This window comes from Protopterus annectens, chromosome 8.part0, assembly GCF_019279795.1.
Source record: "Protopterus annectens isolate FY-2018-M chromosome 8.part0, PAN1.0, whole genome shotgun sequence".
In the NCBI taxonomy this organism is placed as follows: Eukaryota; Metazoa; Chordata; order Ceratodontiformes; family Protopteridae; genus Protopterus; species Protopterus annectens.
Window position 1 is genome coordinate 147,001,386 of NC_056741.1, and position 19,381 is coordinate 147,020,766.

Genomic DNA, 19,381 nt, shown 5'->3' on the forward strand with positions numbered 1-19,381 from the left:
TTTCATAAAATCATTAGTTTTTTTTTGTACAAAATACAATACTCATAGTGAGCATAACATGGGAACTGTACAAGACAGGGTGCAATATACGTATATACATCATTTTTATTTGCAATAACATCTTTAAGGGTAAGATTAAAGAGATGTACAGTGGTGATTAGTGTAAACGAAAAAAAGTTAGTCAGGGTTAGTACAAGAGCATAGCCAGTGTGTATTGAGAAATAGTTTTAGATTCCTTTTAAAGAGTGAGAGAGAAGTCAGAGTTGTGAGTTCAGTGGGTAGTTGATTCCATAGTTTTCCAACTGTGTTGGAGAATAGGGAGTCACCTGCAGAGTTGTTGGATTTGAAAGTATTGATCAGCAGTTTGTTTGAGGAGTGTAGGTTCTTAAGGTTATTGTAAGGTGTAATGAGGCTAGAAAGTATTGGAGTGTTGGTGGGTTGATACAGGGTCGTGTGGGTTATAGCAAGCTGGTGAAATTGAAGCAGGTTAAGAAATTTTAGCCAGTTAAGTTGTTTTAGGTTAAGACAGTGATGAGTTCTGAAAGGAGAGCCTGTAGCAAATCTAGCAATATTATTATAGGATGTTTCCAGTTTGTTGAGGTTGTTTTTAGAAAGATTAGTGTATATAGTTGAAGCATAGAGTAGAGTAGAGATTAAGCGAGTTCTGGCTATGGTGGTCCTAGCTGCTGGTATAAGAAAGGGTTTGATTCTGTAACGGGATCCTAGTTTTTTGTTAACTGTTTTTATTGTGCTGTTAATATGAGTATCAAAGTTGAGGTTGTTGTCTATTGTTATTCCTAAGAATTTAGTGGTCAGGTCAGGAGAAATAAGAGTACCATTATTGGATGTGAGTGTGAATTGTATAGGGGTGAACTTTCAGGTTGGTGTGAAGAGTAACAGTTTAGTTTTTTGGGGGTTTAGGAGGAGACAGCAGTTTGAGAACCATTGTTCTACAGTATTGAAAGTTTTTTGGGTAAGAGACTGAAGTTCAGTTTTCGAAGTGGCTGAGCAGATTATAGTAGAGCCATTTGCATATTGAATGCAGTTAGTGTGTGGAATAGCTGATTGAAGGTCATTAATATAAATGGAAAATAGAAGTGGGCCTAATATGGAGCCCTGTGGAACACCAAGGGAAATGGGAAGGTGATTAGATAGTTTATTTTGCCAGAGTACTGCCTATTGCTGGTTTTCTAGGTAAGATTTGAACCAATTCATGGCTAGAGGATTGAATGAAAGGGATTTCAGTATGTGTAAAAGGAGTTGGAGATTGACCATGTCAAAAGCTTTAGATAAATCGATGAAGACTGCAGAGGAAAGAATATTTCTGTTACAATTTTTGTTGATACAGTCTGTGCAGGATAGCAGGGCAGTGGTGGTACTGTGGAAAGGTCTAAATCCATGTTGACAGTTGGCAAGTAAGTTGTTATGGAGAAGGTGGTTAGGTAGTTGCTTATGGATGCACTTTTCCATTATTTTTGCAAGAGGAGATAGAAGAGCTATAGGACAAAAGTTAGAGAAGTCATTGGAATTCCTCCCTTTGTGTAGTGGGATGATATGAGAAATTTTCCAGATAGATGGGATAGTTCCTTCACTAATGGTTCTATTGATGAGAATGGAGATGGGATAGGCAATGGCTTTAGCTCCTTTTTGCAGGAATTCTGCTGGGAGTTGGTCAGCTGAGGGGGTGGTAGGTCTTAATTTTGGAGAAGGGAGGAAATAAAGGAAGTAGCCACTGGTTGTAAATGAAATGATGGGGGTGGGTTTGTAGTAGAAGTAGGCAGCTTACAAGTATCAGGAGATAGATGGCTAGCTAGAGTTTGGATGGCGTTTGTGAAGAAAGAATTAAAAGAATTAGCAGTATGTGTGGGATTTTCAGGGTTAGAGCCTAGTGGGTTGGGAGTGATACATTGACCTGGCTAAAGAAGTTTGTTAATGCTAGTCCAGAACTTTTGTGGTTCTTTGTGATAGGTTTGCTGTAATTGGAGGTAAAAATAATTTTTATCTAATAGGATGGCTTTTTTGTATTATTTCTATGTTGCCTAAAGGTTTGTTGATCTATAGGATACTTAGCTGTACACCATTTTGCCCAGGATTTGTTTTTGAGAAGGATTTTTTGCCTAGTACTGTTAGAGAGCCAAGGGGCTGGTTTAGCTTTATTTATGACAGAGCGTACTGGGGCGTGTTGGTCCAGGATGGCTAAGAATGTGGAGTTGAAGTATTCTACTGCTTCACTGAGTGGCAGAGTTTTTAGCGGTGTCCAATTACATTGATTGAGTTCTGTTTGGAAAAGTACTGGGTTAAATTGTTTTTTGGAGTGTACTGTTCTGAAAGTGTTAGGGAAGGTTAGGTTAGTTTTATGTCTGATGATATAAGTTAGTGAATGGTCACTTAAATCATCTGGGAGTGTTCCTACTTTGTAAGTCTGATGAGGACTATTAGTAAGTATCCAGTCCAAGGTACTTTCTTTGTGTTGGGTCTATTGGTTCTGGTAGGGGAGTTAATGGTTTGTGAGAAGCCATAAAGGTTAATATGGGTGACGGGGTGGGTATTACTACAGGACTTCCAGTCGATATTAAAGTCTCCTAGGACTATGGTTTCTTGTGGGAGATTAATAGAAAGCTATTTCAGGATATTCTCGAGTGTATTGATGTTATTTCCTGGAGGAAGATATATACAGATAATATATATGGCTTTATGAGTGTTGACCTGAAATTTTGAGATAAGTATTTCTGCATTATTGTCTAAAGGTGGACTAAGATTTACAGTGCTAACTTGTAGCTCTGTTTTATAGAGGATTGCTACCCCTCCTCCCTTTTTGGCTGTGTGGTCTAATCTAATGATATTGTAACCAGGTGGGGTGACTTCAATGTCCTTAGCAGTTGGTTTTAGCCAAGTTTCTGATAAACATAGGATGTCAAATAGGTGGACATCTAGGAAGGGTGGGAAGTTGAGCAATTTTATTACAAATGCTGCGTATATTGAGATGGGCTATCGAGAGTGAGTTAGAGGGTTTGGTAGGTCCTAGGGTACTAGTTATATTTGGCTTGCTCTTTGCAGTGGTAAGGGTATGGTTTGGGCCAGGGTTAGGATGAATGTCTCTGTCTAGTAAGGAGTGGAGGAGTGTTATGTGTTTAGGGCGGAGGGGCTTACAATAATAGTCAAATAATTTTCTATTATTAGGTTGGTATACTTAATGTGTGCTAGTCGGTGATATTTGGCTAGTAGGTAGCCGGGTTTGGATATGAAGTTTAGGAAGGTTGGAGAAATAGCTAATGGTGGTGTTGAAGTGTGTTTGGAGAGGATGCCCGGGGAGAAAAGCTCCACAGTTAAAATAAACAGATAGTAGTTACATTGGATCACATAGTGATTAACAATTTAACATAGCAATTACTTACAACATATTTACAGATGAAGAACATAGTACATCAGTAGACAACTAGAATCTTTATCTGTGAAGTACATAACAGACATTAACAAATGTTACAATGAGAAGTTCCTGCTGTATAATAAGTACTAGGCTTATGAGCATCTGAGCTTGCCATAATCAAGGTAGTTAGTGGAGTGCAAAGAAAGGTAGTGGTTGGATGGGGTGGATGATAGTAGAGTGGGAGTTGCAAGAGCATAGCCAGCATGTTTTTAGGTGTGCTTTTAGTAAAGTTTTGAAGTGGGTGCATGATGGTACGGAGGTAATTGTGGGTGGAAGGGAGTTCCATAATTTGGCTATGGCGCAAGAGAATAGTGCTTCACCAGCTGAGTTATTGGCTTTAGTGATCTGCAAGTGATTTTTGTTGCTGGATCTTAGTGGTCTGGTGGTGCAATAGGGTTGGAGTAGATTCTGGAGGGATGGGACATTTAGTGGATGGTTTAATAGTTTGTTGGCGAGTGAGAGTTGATACCACTGAAGGAGGTGAGGGAGTTCAAGCCAGCCTATTTCAGCAAGTGAGAGACAGTGGTGACTACGGTAGGATGCCCCTGTGGCGAATTTGGCGATTTTGTTGTAGCAGGTCTCTTCCTTGCTCAGATCGCATTGCCTTAGGTTGGTATATATTGGAGAGGCATAAAGTAGGGTGGAGATAAGGTGGGAATTTGCTATTGAAATCGTTGCTGCTTTGGTGAGAAATTGCTTATTTCTGTATAACGCTCCTAGTTTTTTGTGGACTTTTTTTATGGTCACGGATATGTGAATGCCAAATTTTAGTTTATTGTCTATTTCCACTCCTAGCAATTTGGTGTGTTCAGTTGGGTATATAGTGGTGTTGTCTTTTGCTGTGATGTTAAAGTGAGAGTTGTTTTGAGTATGTTTGGTGGGTTGGAAGATGAGTAGTTTAGTTTTGTTTGGCTTGAGTATTAATTGGGCATCGGATAACCAAGTTTCAACAGAGGAAAAGGCTTCCTGTGTGACTTTTTGCAGTTTGGGTAGGGACTGGGCTGAGCAGATGATGGTTGAGTCATCTGTGCATTGTATGAGTGTGCCATGTTTGGTGGCAGAGGCTAGATTATTGGTGAAAACAGAGAAGAGTAGGGGTCCAAGGATGGATCCTTGGGGAACCCCTATGGAGACAGGTAGTTGGGGAGATATGTCATTCTGCCATACAACGGATTGTTGGCGGTCAGACAGGTAACTCTGAAACCAGTTGGTGGCTGATTGTGAGAAGGATAGGTTATTGAGGACAAAGATAAGCTGTTTGTGTGGGACCATGTCAAATGCTTTAGATAGGTCTAGGAAAGTAGCAGATGAGAGATAGCCATTATTTTTATACTGAAGGATAGTGTTAGTAAAGGAGAGTAAGGCAGTGGTGGTGCTTTGGCTTGGTCAGAAACCATGCTGAGTACTGGAAAGGAGGTTGTTAGTAAGGAGGTAGTCTGAGCCCTGAGAGTGTATGCATCTCTCTAGTATTTTGGAGAGTGGAGAGAGAATAGCTATGGGGCAGCAATTGGTTAGTTCTGCGGAGGTTCCACCTTTGTGGAGGGGAATTGTATGTGATACTTTCCACAGTGTGGGAACATAACTTTCTGACAGAGATCGGTTAATCAAGATGGATACTGGGCAGGCCAGAGCATCAGCTGCGATTTGTAGGTATTCACTTGGGAGGTTGTCTGCTGCTAATTTGGTGGGTTTAAGTTTAGTTAAGAGCTTTTTTTACGTTGGAGGTAGGTACAGGAGAAAAAGAGAAGGCAGTGGGGAGATTACTAGTTGAAGGTGTGGGTTGGAGGGGAGGGGGGTTGTGTTGTTTAGCTAGTGATAGTATGGTTTGGGTGAAGTGTGTGTTGAATGAGGTAGCAATATTTTTCTGAGGAGTGAGGGTTGTTAGGAGGAGGGGTACTGACTTTACCTGGGTGGAGGATGGAGTTTATGGAGGACCAGAATTGTTTGGGGCTGTGTTATGAGGAGTCTAGGGCAGACTGGTAGTATTGGAATTTGTCCTGTTTTATTAGCTTTTTGACTCTATTGCGTAGGTCTAGGAATTTCTGTCTAGTTGAGGGGGTTTTGGTTTTGCACCAGTGCTCCCATGCTTTATCCCTGTTTTTCATTTCTGACTTAGTGGTTTTCTGTAGCCATGGTGAGGGTTGTGCTTTGGTTCTGGAAAATCTTATGGGGGCATGGTAATTAAGGATGTTCAGGAAGGTAGTATTAAAAAATTCAACTGTGTCATCTAGACTGAGGTACTTTAGAGTATGCCAGTTACATTCTTTGAGGGATGAGATGAATGTGAGTGGGTTAATGTTTAGTTTTTTACGTATTTGATGGTAGATGACAGGTTTAGCTTGGTAGAGGTATTTTTTGAGTAGGAATGTTGGGGAGTGATCACTGAGGCTATCTGATAAGCAGCCTGTTATATATGACTGGGGGCTCTTACTGACTAGTATCCAATCCAGGATAGTGTGCTTGCTGGAGTTTTTATTTATCCTGGCTGGCGACTGGACTAGTTGGGTGAAGCCATGAAGGTTTACATGATGGGTTGGATGGTTGCCAGAATAGGACTGCCAGTCAATATTGAAATCACCGAAAATGATAGTTTCTTGGGGGAGATGGTGGGTAGACCAGCTGAGGAGGTTTTCTAGTGGAGGGATGTTTTGGCCAGGTGGGAAGTAGCATCCAATTATGTTGATGGTTTTGTTTTGGTTTATTTTGAGGTTGGTATATATTATTTCTTCATTGCCTATTTGTGGAGCTGATGATTTTAAGATCTGGAGGTTTAGACGCTGTTTAAATATTATAGCCACACCACCTCCTTTTTTGTTTAGCCGGTCTACTCTTAGTATGAAGTAACCTGTAGGGAGTATTTGCTCACTGGTAATGTGAGGTTTTAACCAGGTTTCTATCAGGATGACTATATCTGGGGAGTACAAGTCTATGGTGGCATGGAGTTCATGGACTTTGTTGGATATTCTTCTAATATTTAGACTTAGTAGAAGGAAGTCACTTGGCTTTCTATTGGCTGTAATATAGGAGAAGTTGTGGTTTCTAGTCTGATTATGAGGATTGGGGTTGGACATGGTAGGGCCAGGGTTGGGGTGGATGTCTCCACTTAGGGCTAGTTTTGATGTGCATGAGGTTATTAGTTTTTACAGTTTTTGACTGTGTTTGTTTATAAGAGAAACTTTATGATTGTGCTCTGTGGGTAATAGGTATGATGGGAGGGTTACTATGTTAAGTTGTAGGGATGCTTTATGTTTGAGTAATATAGTTGGTAGAATATGTGGGGGGTGCATAGGGATGGTTCTTGAGCTGGTGGGGGGGAGCTGAGTGAGGGTGAGACATGAGTGGCGGTGTGAGTAGTAGTACAGTGGTAGTGGATGAGTGGGGGAATGATGGAGCTTTGGTAGGATGTAAGATATGCAAGGAGAGTACATGCAGTGAGCATAGGTAAGGTATGCTTGTACATGTTAGTTGAGGAGGTGTGATAGTAGTGGGAAGATGGAGGAGGGAACTTGTTTGCATTCAATTTAATTTGCCAGCTAAACTTCCAGTGTAGCAAATAGTTTTCCCAATCATCACCTCTAGGATTAGTAAACACTTTGTCTAAAACAAAAATGAGAAATGTATTAAATGTGTTTCACTTTTCACTGTACTTTGTTGCAACATTATCTAAATCCAGTCTTTTAATAGAATATTTTGCTGATAAATCAGTTTTACCAATACAGAATGTTGGCCAGGATAAACAAGTAACAAAATAAACAACGCCCACAGTACTGAAATCACCAGCCCCTAAAACAAAATTGCTACCATTGCAAATGAATTTGCATTGTTTACATGCCCACTTTTAAATGTTCCCAGGGACATGTTAGAAGATGGTTTATTAACTTGTGCTTCACATCTACGTTTATCTTCAAACTATTTTTATTTATATACCTTGGTGTCCCCTCTAGTTTGCCACATGATTTACCAACACCTTTCAAGATATATGTTTATTCACGTTTTCGACAGCTACATCACCAGTTGAAACTGTAATTACTTGGCAGTGGTAAAACCACTTTGATTCATTCCATCAGATTGTCCCTTATTAATCAGTTTGAGCAAAAGAGGATAAAAATAATCATCTTTCTTAAATACAACCCCACTTATAGAATTTTGAAATTATTCAGATATTATCTATCCAATCTATTATGTGCATAGTGTACTGTGGCCTCAGAAAGTGACTATGAATCACACCAAGGCAGGAACAACTCCTGATCTGATGTGAAAATGTGGAAAAATCTGTATAACACAGTTGCAAACTTTTCACATATTCCTCATTTGCATTTCATTATTAGTTGATTTGCACCAGATTTTCTCAGACTTATTCAAATGGCTGCACCTAAGTACAGCTACTGTCTGAATCGTAGCCTGCACAAAACTCAGTGCACCTAAGCTGCACCCTTAGTGTAATGAGTATGACTCTGCCACTAGCCTCTTTCAATCTAGTAACATCCTAAGCTCTCCCCTTCCCACTATTAACCCTGCTGCCATGTCCATATATATGTTCCTATTCTTTGTTATTTTCAAACTGCATAGAGTGAGTATGGATGGTGTGTATTTATCATTGCTACAGGTGTGAAACTTGTGTTACTGCTTTATTTACAGATGTTTTAATATGGTTTGAAATGTATAATGTTTCCTTTTTAAACCTAACTGCATATGTTACTGACGGCCTTCTTGATTTTCACAATCATTGTATACTTTTTGATCTCAGTTGTGACTGAAAATGGTCCATGGACCACTGTGATTACCTACTTAACAAACTTTAAATAAAACAAAATAAAATAAAATAAATAAATAAAATGTTACATGTTGAGATATGTACACAAACCAGATATAACACCTCTACCATCTTCACTGAAAATTCAGTACTAATAAGCAATTTTTGCTTTCTTTATTTAAGAAGCCAACCATGAAACTGTGGAAAAGAAGTCATATTCATGGATCGCGATTGTTTCTCTTCTGCTTTTGTGCTTCCTGCTTCTGACTGCTGTTATACTCCTTGTCATCCTGTGTAAGTACTCACTGCACTGTACATAAATAAAAGCAAAATGTCTCATGCTAGATTAGTTAATATTTATAACAAGTGTCTTATCAGGGTACTCGACTGTTTTCAGATATATCTTTGGGAAAAGGATCATTAATAAATAAATATAGCCAATATATTCACACATTCCTCTTAACCTGTCTGGATGCCTCTTCCATCTGTCTAGATGGCTGCCCATGCATATGTCAGTTTTACATGCATGTGTATTCCTTGCAATAGACTGTTAATCCATCAGTTCAGGTTTATTTCACAGCACAAAGTAAGGAGGACAATATAAGGGACACTATTTGTGTTGAATTGTTGGCTGAACCATTTACCTACACCACACTTGTGTTCTCTTTCATAAGGGACACTTCACTGAATCACAAACATGGAAAATATGTAACTTCTAATTTATTTTTGTCAACCAGTTTATCCAGCTCTCTTGTGCCCATTTTCAGTGGAAGTCTGTGGAGACACTCCAGAAAGTATACAAAGCTGGAACAATTTACAAAGCAACTTGCACTTTTTCGACTGAGAAATTCCAGATGGGATTCATAAAGATGCACTGCTCACCAGAGTAAGCCTTGTACCATTTAGTGGATGTACACAAGAGTGTAAGGCACTTGTGAATACACAAACTGTGGTGATCTACACGGTGGAACAGCCAGCTATGTTCTTATTTTGCAATTGCTGAATGGTCAAATTAGCAGAAGTCTACCAAAACAGTATAGAACAAGCAGTCATTTATGGATCAAGGTAACAGTCATGTGCCAGTTAATGCAGATCTCATGATATTTAAAGTTGGCAGTTAGCATGGATCAGTGTGTGATGGAACATGTTGTCAGCAAGAGCCACATATGACTGAGCTGCAACACTTTATAAACAGCCACCATCAGGTGCCCAGGTGTCTGGACATTTAGTGTCTCTATGAAAGGGGCGGAAAGGAAAGTATTGAACAGTAGAACATGGTAAAATATAGCAAACAGGGGTAACACAGAAGGGAAGAATAAGAAAAAAGCAGGAAGGGGGACAGGGGATAAGTACCTCTTGTTGTATATAGATATATATATGTATATGTATATATATATATATATATATATATATATATATATATATATATATATATATATATATGCACACACACACACACACACACACACACACACACACACGTGTGTGTGTCTGTGTGTGTGTGTGTGTGTGTGTGTGTGTGTGTGTGTGGGCAGAGAGGAGATGATAGGAAGGGGGTGAAAGGGAAACAGAGAAGGATAGGTGGCAAAGAATAAGCAGAGTATGCACACAAAGCACAAAAGAATAGAAACAAACAGGCAGATGTGCATATAGTATGACGGAGAGTCATGGGGAAGACAGAGATAGACAGGCAGTGGATGAATAGTGATGGGAAGAAGTAGAAAACACAAGGGTCAGTTGGTGGCACAATAAGATAAGTTTATACCTGGCTGGAGACAGAGTGGGGAATGGATGATGTGCCAGCTATCAGCCACATGGAGGGATCTCAACTGAAACCAGAGGATGATTCCTATGGTTCAGCATTGTTGGTGAGAGGGGGTCACAACTTGCTATGGTGGCCTGATGACAGGATCACGCTTGTCGAGTACATCTGCTTTGTACCCAAATAAGAGTATGATAGTAGTCAACAGTGTGCCATCGGGTCATCAGCCACTTCCTACCCCTCTGAAGACTGGTCAAAAGCAGGAGATTGAGTCAGCTAACCTTTCCGGAAGAGGTCAGAACCCACCAATAGGGCATTCACATCCTCTCTGCTACCAGAGATGCAGCAATGGGGCAGGAGCTGGCTGTATCTGATGTGCCTGTGACTCCCCAGCTTCATGACCTGTAGGCGGGAGGGACAATGAGAAAGAAAACATTCGAGAAGGAGTCCTATTAATGGTGCAATTAATATAATATTAGTGAGTAGGTCATTTACAAACTAACCACACTATGCAACAAGTCTCTACTACTTCCTGTGGCAGGCAAAACAATTGGCCTACCACTCTGTCCATGCTGAAAGACATAAGAAACAATACAACTATCTAAGTGTGGTGTAGGTGAGAGACAGATTTCTCTGCAAAACTACATTTCCACATATACATGCAAAATATTAGAGGTGTAGAAATGTGTCCAACACTGCACAGCTATGCAGCAGTTGCACATGTTAAGTGCAACCTAGCAGAAGCCTGACATGTTGTCCACAGCCTCACAAATAAATGTCTCTGCCATCCACACAAATAAGCAGCAATGTCAGGACAGACAAAGAGACAGGTGCTAAAGCATAGTGACTTTCCTCACAGTTGTCCAGCAGGTATTTTCTGACATCTGTTAGAGGAACTAACTTTTATTAGGAACACAGCTCTAAATGGCAGACAAAAAATATTAAGAGATCACGTTGGAAAAAGTTAGTATAAATACTATACTACTTCAGGCCTTTTCTGGCTAGTCTGTGCTTCCCAATGCCACATATCTTCAGGGTGGCAATGCTGCAGGTCATCATACTGGTACCTGCATTGCAACCATACATGGGGATGTCAGTAGTCTCACTAAACAGCTCAGCAAAATCATGCCTTACATACATCTTATGGAATGGACCCTGGTAACCCCTCCACAGCAATCACTTGCTGAACTGGTTATATAACTAGAGTATTATGTTGCTCACCTTGGCACATCTGGCAGGAACTTTATGAAGGACATTATGAGTAGCAGCATTGCCACCATGACTATATAGCAAGATGGGTGCAAGGGATTCATGCTGCAGACATGGATTTTGAATCACAACTAGTGCAGCCTTGCACAGCCATGAGGTATGATAGGGGTATGTGTACAGCCAGCAAGCATGTGCTATCACTCATGGTGTATCAGTGGCATAGTGTGCCCCTTAGCTGCACATTATGTTGTGCTACCAATGTATTTGTACTTGTGGAACATAGCCCATGTGCTAGCACTTATGGTGTATCAGTAGCATACTGTACACCCTAGCTGCACATTATGTTGTGCTACCAATGTATTTGTTCTTGTGGAACTTAGCCCATGTGCTGCCACTCATGGTGTATCAGTGGCATACTGTGCACTGTAGCTGCACATTAAGTTGTGCTACCAGTGTATTTATACTTTTGAAACTTAGCCCATGTGCTGCCACTCATGGTGTGTCTGTGGCATACTGTGCACCTTAGCTGCACATTATGTTGTGCTGCCAGTGTATTTGTACTTGTGGAACTTAGCCCATGTGCTGCCACTCATGGTGTGTCCATGGCATACTGTACACCTTAGCTGCACATTATGTTGTTTCCTTCAATGTATTTGTTCTTGTGGAACTTAGCACATGTACCGCCACTCATGGTGTGTCAGTGGCATACTGTGCACCTTTGCTCCACATTATGTTCTGCTACCAGTGTATTTGTGTTTGTGGAACTTAGCCTCATTTACATACTTGCCACAAAAACTGCTATCTATCTGCAGCTTAAGTTGACAGTCCACCATTTTAAATACCAGTTTGTGCACCAATAAAGGAGGAGGAACATCAGCAGCACCCATACAGCCAGCATTTTTAAGGACATTTCTGATACTACTGAAGCAGAGTTATCAAAAGACACAACCCTGAGATGTTATACAATGTCTTGCAGCACTGTGGTATCATGTATATCTCTGGTGTGATGTACAAGTTATCTCTTGCTTTGGAACCAAGTAAGGGTACATATATTAATCTATAATATTCTTTTTGTGTAACATGTAGCTGCTTATAGCTCATAATATTGTCTTCCATAAATGTGTACCTGCATATAACCTATACATTAGATATGTAGCCACATGGCTGCAACTGTACGTGATGGGAAGACAACCCATAATGAGGACATCTATGCTTATATTACCTTGAATGTTCTATACACATGTGTTTTGAGACTATGATGTGTAGACAATTGTTGTGGCTCCTCAGATGTAACCACAGCATCACTTCAACTGTATACTGCTATGGCCATCTGTATGACAGCCAGACCATCTGAACATACATGCATATATCCAACCTTACTTGTGGCCTATGTATTAGTGGAGTACACCACTGTCCATAGCATTGTGTATTTCTGGAACCTATTGTATTCCTATCCCTGTCCACACTTGTACTGAAGTGCATATCTATGGCAACCCACTGTGAGTACATGGTAGCCCAATATCACTAGTAGTCAGTAGCTCACAGTTATGTGTCTTGTTTCAATATGTGTTCATCTGTCCACCAGAAAAAAAGAGAGAGACAGAGGGAAAGAGAGGATGACAGAGGATGCTCACCTTCAGCTGAAATAAAAATGACATATTTCTGCTGTCATTAAAGAAATATGGACACAGCCTGTTATGGAAAGGGATACTTACTAGCCTCTACAAGATCACAACTCTGAGACAATGGTTCATGACATCAATGCTGTCAGTGGGCTGAACTGCACAACACATCACTGCCAAAGACATGCTACTAACATCATCAGTTGGACCTACAAGAAAGAGCACGGCTTAGTTCATAGTATCCCTGCTCCCTACAATGAGATGATGAAGAACAGGTATCATACCTTGAGGAGTGGACATAGATACCAGGAGTGGCCCACCCTCACATGTCTCAGAGGGGGGTGCACTACTTTAGTAACCATGTCCCATGCTTATATAGTGTTTTGGCAGGACACAAATGCCACTGTATATGTTTCCCATAAATTTGTCAGGTATGCAGGTAAACAGGAATGGTAGCAGAGGTATGTGCCTGCTCTGCATCTGCATAGTGTCTACTACACTTTGCATGCATAACACAGATCCTCATACGTAGAAGGCGTAATCAGATTCACCCTGTTCTGTCTTGTATATTTACAGGACAGACCACGGCTATAATGACATCCTCACATGTTGGGTCAGGACAACAGGGCAACATCTGTATCTATGCAGGGTTTGAAAATGAGACACATATCGATTCGCTGCCAGAAAGCTCACAGTCACTTTCTGTCTCCCTTCTGCCTGGCTCTCCACTCATCGTTCAGGGTGAAGTTATGTTCTGAACCACATGTAATCTAGATGCTGTTCAGCCTGAGCACTAAACAGCCCTGTTGGAACATGGACTCTCCCATGACTCAAAGCAGAGGTTCATTCTGTAATGATGTGGGCATACCCACCTTATGGTAGCCTAGCAGAGGTTCCTGGCACTGTTACCTGTAATAGCCAGCTTTTATGTGGGTAGCACTATGGCTTATTTAAAAGAAGTGTGGGATGATCATCGAGAAAAAGTCAAGTGGCACTGCCAATGCCTTAATGACACATTTGATTCCAATGGTGATGCCATTCAAGGTCTCATGAGGGCTATGATGTTACACACTGCTGCCCTATTCTTTTCCACATAGAAGATAAAAAATGAATTCATAACTGCCTTGACCAGCAGAGCTGTCTGTCATTGGATGAGGTAAATACATGGGGTGGATGTATTGTGAGGCCATCACAGGATACACAGTCTGATCCCTCAGGTCTAGGCTATCTTACCCCATATTGCTGGTGGTGATGTTTGCTTGCCTCTAGGGGTGATATGCCATTTCAGTGGTGTTTATACAGGTCCTAGTCCTTCAGTAGCAAAACATCTTTGTCAAAAGAGGCCAGTAATCCTGCTACAACAAGCTACCACAATAACCTCAGATAATGCTCAACTATTGGTGCCCCTACCCAGTCACACTTTACAATTGCAACACTTTCCAGTCACAGTCCTTTAGTGCCACCCCCTCCTTGTCATTGGAGGATTGTATATAATATAGAATGCTCCTTGCCAAAATATCTCCAGCTACTCCTCCTCTGCAGACATGACTCTCAAACAGGTTGTGAAATCAGCCATGGACATTGGTGACTCTTGTGACATCAGCAAATGAGGATGATGGCTGTGACCCCCTGTACCCTCCCTATTGTGTAGTGTACAGGAATATGTCTAATGCACATACAGTACACATGGTCCCCTAGTGCTAGGCTGCTAACATCACTCTTATTGCATACTCTGGGAAAAACAACAGAAAACTATAGAGAAGAAGGAGTAGACAAAAAAGCCCTTTTCCAGCAGTGTTCTTACTGATTCAGTGTACTACAAGGATTACATCAGCTTTCTAGGAGTGGGTCTGCAGTAGTCCAGACTCTTTATGACAGAAGAAGCTTCCACATGACTGCTTGCTTGTACTTCGGCTCCAGGGATTAGAATGCCTGTTTTTAATTGCTCATCTTCTGTGGGGACATTGTCTGGATTTTGATTGTTCATCCTCAGTGAGTGTGAAACTTTACGTACTTTAAAATACCAAGATGTTTGCTCAGTCTGGTGCATTACTGTGCCCTGTGCAGCAATATGAAGCAGTGTTACTACCACTGGGCAAATGGAATGAGAACCTAGTCTACAACAGAAAAGGCACCCTAACATCCTTGTTTTATATGATATAAATTACAAAATTTACTTCCTCGGCTTAGCTTTGCTATTGTAATTGGGTTTACTATTGCCTTATGACATGCATTGAAAATTGTCTCCTTTTTAACTTATTAACTACTGACTATACTTCATATACTTCATCTGGCTACTTCTTTGAAATTATCACTGTTGTTCTGTTGACTATAGTGTAAGCATGTTTAAGTAATATTACTATGTTGCTGAAAGCAGTATCAGAGGTAAAACTGTACTGTTGCTAGAACTATTTCAGGAATAATGTTGCTAATTACCTGACACTAGTTCAGTAGAAACCAAATTAACATTATCTCAGTTATCGACTACATATTTTAAAATAATTATTAAAAGTTAAATTACAACAAATACAAAAAAATCAACATATTAACTATATACAGGCATATGAATAACAAGGCAGTAAACTGTCTTATAGTACATGGTACATTATAGTAATTGTAAAATACTAACTAGTATTTATCTAATAAAGAATATAAGTTGTCTAACATTTTAGTTCAGAAGGAAATATACTCATTCTTAATTTAATATTTGCCAATTGATTGTGACAAACAGCAGTGGTGATAGTTATATATTCATCAAATGAAAGAGTTCACTCACTTTAAAAATGTTTTGCAATCAATGTTCTGGCGATAGTTAACAGACTCAAAGAGAGAGGATACTATAATCTTGGTACATACCTTGAAACTGGAGAAGTGAGAGAGCTAATAGATTAGATAAGAAATGTTTTGACCATAAAGACTACATAAAAGCTTGAACTTGTTCACAAAAAAAGGAAACTTACTTTATAATTAAACACCATATGTTGCCAATTGACTTTGGTTGGAGATTTACATCTCTAGCAACCAATATTTTCCTTTTTTAAAATAATTTCAATTTTATGGGGTATAAAAAGTTATCTATGTAAGAATTTCATGAAAATTTTATTAAGATAATGAAGAGGCAATTTTATGTGAGTATGATAGAATTATATTTTATCAACTGAGGTCAATGAAGAGTTACTTATCTGAAGAGCATGTACAGTACACATCATTTATATTTTCAGTAATTTAAAAATGATAGAGATAGGATTGTTTGTTATTAATATTAACTTCACGATTGTTAAAAATGATTATGGGAGTCTATACTTGCTTAGAAGTATCCAACATTAACACTGTCTTCTTTAATAAATATTCTGTACAGTTCTGTATAATAATCCAGTTATTCATGTCTAGGTCACACTGACACACTAACTCTATATTTAATACTTCAATTTCTTTTGAGAACCTCGTCCAATAAAATAAGTCTCTATTATGAAACTCAGCATCTTCTGTAAATGAAAACTATCCATACAATAAGATGTTAAAGTTATAGGAAAATGGAGAAAAGTATCCGTTAATGTCAAGCATTTCTAAACAAAATTTTGACTGCCAATAACTCTATTCTTCCATTCTCTGGTATGCTAACTTAATGCTATTCTAGGTTTATCACAATATCACAGGCATCTCAGACAAACATTATTAAATTGCTAATTGTGATGATTTAAAGGAGAGAAATAAATGGTTTGTATAATATACAGTATTTTGGTTAATATAACAATTTTACTCAAAGACAGTTTTTCTACATTAGTAAAAAATATTTTATTCCACTTATTTATTAGTGTTCTAATATTATCCAAAATTGAATCATAATGAATTATTATTATTACATCACTGAGATTACACATAAGAACTATTTCTAATAATTTAAGATATTACTGGATTATTAAAAGGTTTGATTAAAAAATAACATTAATTTCATATTGTTATTTAAAATTTGGGAAAGAAACAAAATAACATTGTTCTCATAACTTAGCCAAACTGATTTATGAAGTTTTTTTTTTTTTTCAAATGGCTGAATAAGTGGAATCTAACCAAAAAACAACAATTTAATAACTGAGGCAAATGCATGCAAATCAATATCAGGAAAACAAACATCTCCATTTTTTTATCCTTTGATACGATGACTTAAGGCTAGTCTAGGTTTACTAGAGTGCCATAAAAATCCCAGATAAACATTATTAAATTGCTTAATGTGATGTTTTAAAGGGGGTAAAGAAATGGTCTGCATTTTGGTTAATTTAACAATTTTAATCAAAGCTAAACTTTCTGCCATAGTAAAAACATTTATTCTGTTTACTTATTAAAGTTCTAATATTATTCAAAACAAAAACAAAATGAATGCTTATAATATCATTGAAATTACCTGTGAGAGCTATTCTTAAGTAATTTAATTGCTTTATTCCCACTGAATTCCTTATCATTCATCAAATATGTATTTATTTGTTAATTAGTAAGGTGTTTTGGTTTGATTATATTTTAAATACATTTTCAAAATAAGTTTTTTTAATATTGATTAAAATAGATGCAGTATTACTTATGGTTAAAAAAATATCCTCTACAAATGGTTGAATCTTAGTTGAGTAAAGGTCGTTAACTTTGAGCCCTGTTATATGATTATTCATTTTAATATAGTTACATAAAGGTTGTACAACTAAAGCAAATAAGAATAGGGAAAGAGGACAACCCTGTTTTGTACCTTTAGTGACTTTAATAGTTTGTGAAATAAAATAACCTAGTTTGACATTAGAAGAAGAGCCTTGATATAAATTAATTATAAGGGAAACAAATAATAAATTACATGGCCTCCAACACACAGGACAAAGTTTTGATGAAGGATGTCACATTTTTAGAGCAAGCCATTACTCAGGATTTATTATTCTCTGAATATGAAAATTATTTTGAAAATGTTTTTGGGTTTGTGAACAAACATGTTGTCCAAGTTGTTCAGAGGAAAGAGAAAAAAAATTGTCAAGGGATGCAAAGAGTTCTGAGAAGCGAAGACATACCCTTTGGTAATATAGGTTTGGAACAGAATGTTGGCAATGGTAGTGAGGGAGAACATAGTCAACATCCACAGCTAGGAGGAAATGATCAGGACAATGAAGTTGGGGAACCCCCTTTAGGGGTATGACAGGAGGGCAGTTATGCCTACCCTGACCTCAGGAGATCTGAAAGGATAAGAAATCAAAGGGGAGGAGTCAAAATAAGTACGTGACACAGAATGGAACGGGGGGGCAGGAGTTACCACAAAGGGAGGGATCGGACATTCACATAGATTCTATTCACAGCTTTTCTGTTGAGACTTGCTCAAATCATGCTATTGAATAACCTAGTTTGACATTAGAAAAAGAGCCTTGATATAAATTAATTATAAGGGAAACAAATAATAAATTACATGGCCTCCAACACACAGGACAAAGTTTTGATGAAGGATGTCACATTTTTAGAGCAAGCCATTACTCAGGATTTATTATTCTCTGAATATGAAAATTATTTTGAAAATGTTTTTGGGTTTGTGAACAAACATGTTGTCCAAGTTGTTCAGAGGAAAGAGAAAAAAAATTGTCAAGGGATGCAAAGAGTTCTGAGAAGCAAAGACATACCCTTTGGTAATATAGGTTTGGAACAGAATGTTGGCAATGGTAGTGAGGGAGAACATAGTCAACATCCACAGCTAGGAGGAAATGATCAGGACAATGAAGTTGGGGAACCCCCTTTAGGGGTATGACAGGAGGGCAGTTATGCCTACCCTGACCTCAGGAGATCTGAAAGGATAAGAAATCAAAGGGGAGGAGTCAAAATAAGTATGTGACACAGAATGGAACGGGGGGGCAGGAGTTACCACAAAGGGAGGGATCGGACATTCACATAGATTCTATTCACAGCTTTTCTGTTGAGACTTGCTCAAATCATGCTATTGAATAACCTAGTTTGACATTAGAAAAAGAGCCTTGATATAAATTAATTATAAGGGAAACAAATAATAAATTACATGGCCTCCAACACACAGGACAAAGTTTTGATGAAGGATGTCACATTTTTAGAGCAAGCCATTACTCAGGATTTATTATTCTCTGAATATGAAAATTATTTTGAAAATGTTTTTGGGTTTGTGAACAAACATGTTGTCCAAGTTGTTCAGAGGAAAGAGAAAAAAAATTGTCAAGGGATGCAAAGAGTTCTGAGAAGCGAAGACATACCCTTTGGTAATATAGGTTTGGAACAGAATGTTGGCAATGGTAGTGAGGGAGAACATAGTCAACATCCACAGCTAGGAGGAAATGGTCAGGACAATGAAGTTGGGGAACCCCCTTTAGGGGTATGACAGGAGGGCAGTTATGCCTACCCTGACCTCAGGAGATCTGAAAGAATAAGAAATCAAAGGGGAGGAGTCAAAATAAGTATGTGACACAGAATGGAACGGGGGGGGGGGGCAGGAGTTACCACAAAGGGAGGGATCGGACATTCACATAGATTCTATTCACAGCTTTTCTGTTGAGACTTGCTCAAATCATGCTATTGAAGTTAAGTTTGATGGGAGGATGCTTGTACATGTCTTTCACATTTTCAAC